Below are 5106 nucleotides of genomic sequence, written 5' to 3'. Positions count from 1 at the left end.
TTTATACATGTACTAGAGGCTGTAAGCTTTCTGAGCAAAGCAGTGCTAACTAAATACTAGCAGATGTTTGCTGTGCAACTTTCTTGGATTGCTGCCCCAGTCTGATCCACCAGAAGGGTTTGGGTATCCACCGAGAAGCCACCTGAGAGCCAACAGGCCTGTCTGCTCCGTCAGGGTAGGGACTACGTCGGGGTCAGCTCTGTCTCCAGAGCCTCTACGCCACCTGACACGTGGCCCATCCTGGGTATGGATTTGTTCCACCACTGAATCCTGGGAAGACGAAACAGTTGCTTGGAGAGAGGGGACTGTGTCCCTCTGTGCTCCCTGTTCTGTTCTCTGCAGTGTCACTACCCAGCAAGTCCCTTCCTTGCACAGGCCTCCGCCTTTGGAAGTTAATCCAAACAAGAGCAAACATTCCTTCTAGCTCTGAAATTCCATGCAAACACCCAGACCGTTTCTCTTCTCTCTGTTTAGTTTCCTCATCTATGAAACAAGATGAAAATGTTGACCTCCCACAGGGTTGCTGGATAAAATATGGGACGTTCAGTTACACCTGAATATCAGATAAACAAGGAATGATTTTTGTAGTGTAAGTACGTCTCAAAGAGTGCACGACTCGATAAATGAGTGACGCACTGAATGATTAAAGAACACCCAGCTGGTCAGTTTATTGCATTTGCGGCTGTGTTTCTGGACTGAGGATGATTATATGGCATTCATTCCACAAGTATTTATTGAGCACCTATTAGATTGTTTAGGCCCTGATAACACAGCAGAGAATGAAATAAAGCAGTGTCTCTGTTTTTACAGGACTGACATGCTAGTAGACCAAAAAAAAAAAAAAAAAAAAACCCCATAAAATATCAGATGGTCATAAGGCTCAGAATACCAATAAAGCCAATAAATACCAATAAGGGTCAGAGACCATGTGAGGGGGGGAAGGAGGGGGAATTAAACAATCGGATTAACCTGACCCTCTGCACCTGGGAGCCCCCCAACCTCCACCAAGAGCTGTGTTTGTAACAGCAGGACCCGGACATTAGTTTATACCCATCAGTGAAGCTGCATAAAAATGATGTCATTGATTCAAAGGTGCATGTCCAAATAAGGGATAAAATTATCAGTTGCAGGGATGGAAGAGAACTATAAATCATTGAGTGCAGATTTTAGCTGAGCTGGGTCTGCAACCAAGTTTCCTGACAGCCTGGAGAAAGTTCAGGAAGGTAGTGTGCTTGTTAAAGAGATGCTTCTGTTTTCAATTCAATTTGCCAGTCAGGGCGGATCGCGTCCTGACAACTTGACGTGTTTTTGAAGTCTTAGCAGAGACAACAGTGAGAGTTTCCTCTTTAAGAAGCCTTCATGCCTCCGGAAGTCAGTGCTCTTAGGTTGAAGGCTGGGCTGGGGACCATCAAACTAACCACGGCAGAGGCCACCTCTCTGAGTCTCCCGCCCACAGAGAAAGGTCAGTCATTAGCATCATTACTGTTGCTATTCAGGTTGCTTTTTTATCCTAGGCTACTCCAGTTGCTATGATCATGAATCCTGTGTTTTCTTACTAAGCCGTATATTTGGTCTATACCTTTGCTATGCAAGGTGTGGTTCCCAGGCCAGTGGCATCTACATCATCCGGAAGCTGGCTAGAAATGCAGCCTCAGGCCCCACCCCTGAACCTGCTGAATCACAGCCTGTCCTAAAGTTCAGATAACACAGCGATAGAACATTCTGTGCGTTTGCCTCCATTTCATTTCACATGCTAGACCTCTCTGATTTACTATAAAGGCCTCCTGTCTTCTCTGAGAGTTGGATGTGAGGAGCTCATTAACATCTTCCTCCGGTAAAACGAGATCAGTTTGTAGAGGTTTTCTTCTCGTTTTCAACTCACGGGAGTTCTGTGCTTAGACGAGTCTGTGATTCTTGGTTTACAAAAGATCATCAAGGAAGCCCGAGAAAATTAGGTTTTGATGGAGAAGAGACAGTTCTGTGAAAATTAACAGCAGAAAGTACCCATGAAGTTTCCAACCAGAGACGTTTTTAGGCATAACAGTGTCTTCTCCTCAATTTCTGTTCCCCCAACTAATAAGTGCCTCTAGTCCCATCAGACGTAATTCCCAACCACACAAACCGGACCCCCAAGCGTCTGGGGCCCGGGGGCCCTGAGAGAACCCTGCTGGGTGCCAGAGTCAGGATGCTCGAGGGAACCAGCTCTCACCAGGTGATCTGGGCTTCTGAGTCCCAGCCAGACACAGGTGAAGGGACAGCTCACCTGTTCACGTTCGAAGGGGGATAGGTTTACTCACTGGCTCTTTCATCATGGCGCCCTTCCCAAGATAGCAAGCTGAGGAAGTCCTTTCTCTGAAAGTCCTGGAATCCCTGAAGGGCAGGGAATAAAGGGAAGCTCCTTAAACAGACAATGCAGAAAGCCAAGAGCAGACACAGTCTAGCTGGGACTGGGAGAGAGGCCTCAGAGGCGTGAGCACCATCTACCCCAAGGCAGCAAACAGGGTGGCTGAGACAGCTGACTAAAGGTCATGTGCACTGCTGTGGATCCTTTGATGTGAACTGGTAAACCGTGTTACCATACCCAGGCACAAAGAGCTGCCTCCCACTTTCTAGCTGGAGGCTCAAGGGATTAGGAGCCAACAAACACAGGTAGGTTTGTAAAGTGCTTCCAGGTCTTTGAGTGCAGCCTGCTCTGTGAACCCAGATCAAGGCTTCAAGTTGAAGATTTTTGAAAGCAGGCTGATCAGTCTTGGAAGCGTCCCAGGGGGGTCACTGCGCCCAACCTTCTTGTACAAATGGGGAGATGAAACCAAGCCCCTAAGGGGTGGGGGAGGATGGGACTAGCCCAAAGTTCCGTGGCATTTTCTGGCAGAGTGACATCGGGGCTCAGGTCATCTGGCTCCTGGCCCCCACTGCCCCCCTGAGAGCCTGTCTTTGCTGGGGCAGTGAAGGGGTCATCTGTTTAACACACTTCTGCTTCTGAGAATAGTGGGGAAGGGCCCTCCTTTCAGGGTTCACCCACTGTCCCCGGCAAGATGGCCTCCAGAGACTGCGAGTCTGCACGGCCCCCCAGGTCCCCACCGTCTTCACAGAAGGGCCACCTCATTACACCTCAGGGCACAGCCCGACCCACCTGGATGCCTGGTTGGACGCCATGATCATGGCGTCTGAATGTCTCTGCTCAGCCCCACGCCCTTCCCGTTTTGCTCTTGGTACATGAACTGCTCCCACAACCCGCTCTTACTAGCCTGCAAGTCTGGGGGTGGGAAATAAATGTCCACCTTCAGTGCCTAGCGTGCAGCTGGCCATCCAGCTGGCACTCCACGCCCGCCCGAGTGACCCGGTCTCCTCTCTTCCTTGACAGATTCAGAGCCCAGTACCTTGGACTCCCCGTCCTCCACCACCCTGTTCCTCTCCTCGGAGGAGCCGGGCCCCTCCACCGCCGCGCTGCCTTCGCCGTCCTCCTCCTGCGAGCCCCAGGCCTTCTCCCCGGGCGCCTCGCTGCTGCCGCCGCCCCCCGCGGCCGCCGCGCCCCCGGGGCGCGCGGGCCTCTACTCGGTCGTCGTCTCCTCCCCGGAGGCCGCCCCGCGCCTCGGCGACTGGCTGCCCGGAGGCCCCGCGGCCGCCCCTCCCGGCGTCCGCAGGGATGAGCGGGAGCGGCCGGCGCCCGCCCCGGGCCCCGAGAGGGGACGCGCCCCGCGCCCCGGCGCGGCGGGCAGGGAGGACGGCGCCGAGGCCCCCGGAGCCTCCCCGCCGCCCTGCGCCCCGCACGCCGCGCCCGCCGGCTTGGAAGCCAGCGTCGGGGACATCCTGGCGGAGCTGCGGACCATGAACGGCCACCTGGACGTCATAGCGAGGGCCCTCACCAAGCTGGCCTCGTCCCTGGCGCCCCCGCCGCAGCCCCCCCAGGAGCCCCGCGACGCCAACTAACCCGCGAGCTGCCGCCGCGCCGGGCAGCCGAGCCGCGCCCCGCACCCGGGAGCCGGGCAAAGCCAACCCCAGGGCGGATTGCTCTGCTGGGCCGGCTCCCCGGAACGGGCTTCCCCTGGCATCTCAGTCTGGAACGATGCGCTTCGCACGCCCTGGGCGGCCAAGCCCTTTCTCAGCAAAAGCAGGGCTGACCCCCACCTCCCCAACCCCCGGGGCTCCCTTGCCCTTTAGTGTCCTTCTCCTCATTTTGGAAAAGGCCTTGAGCTCCGGGGCAGGAACGGCGGCCCTAGACGGTGGTGGGGACCTCGGGAAAGACGCTCAGAGAACCGTCCCTTCACCTTCCACGTTCGTGTGGAGGGACAGTAAGGCGGCGCCAGCTCTCCCCTCTGAGCTGTTGACGGTGTATCTGATCTCTGGTGATGTTTACATGTTTCTTTTACACGGAATATTTTTGGATACTTAATTTTTTTTTTTTCTCGTGATAACCACATTTCAAGACCTTTGGAGAATAGAGAAGTGAAAAAAAAAATCTGATGTATCTGGAGAAGAGGGGATATTTAAGTCTTTCTTAGGACTAAGAAAGTGTTTGCGAAATAAAAGTTTTGTATGTGCTTTCTCGATGTTGGCCTCCCTCAGCTCCATTTCGTCCTTTGCACCGGCCCCTGTTCTTGGTTATTTGTTCCGGCCCTCTCAACTCCTTGGATCTTATTTCAACTTTTCTTATGCTTGTGAAGATGTCTGTAAAAGTCCTCCTGATTCTTTTCTGAACCTCCCAGACTCCCCTACATTTGGTAAATCCACCCCTTTCCTCTGGCTTGAGGAAGAAACTGAGTCACAGATTGACGGGACAATGGGGAGGAAGCCAGTATCCCTGGCCTCTATTCACCAGGCGCCAGTAACCCCACCCTCTCCAGCTGTGATAACCAAAAATGTCTCCAGACCTTGCCAGTGTCCCCTGGCTGGGACCTAGATGGAATTTCAGAAATCTGGAATAATCTATGCCCTCCAAGAGCTCACTTCCCATAAGGAGGCAGGGTTTATCTCACCTTCCCACCTTGAATTAGAATTTTATTTGTATTAGGATTCATTTGTCAGAAGCAGATCTACTGCTCTTTTCCCCGGAAATGCACCAAGGGTCAGAAATCACACTGCAGAGTAAAAACCCATCCCTGAGTG

Source organism: Hyaena hyaena, unplaced genomic scaffold (assembly GCF_003009895.1).
Source record: "Hyaena hyaena isolate Hyena2069 unplaced genomic scaffold, ASM300989v1 scaffold_55, whole genome shotgun sequence".
Taxonomy (NCBI): domain Eukaryota; kingdom Metazoa; phylum Chordata; class Mammalia; order Carnivora; family Hyaenidae; genus Hyaena; species Hyaena hyaena.
Note: the sequence above shows the minus strand (reverse complement) of the source record.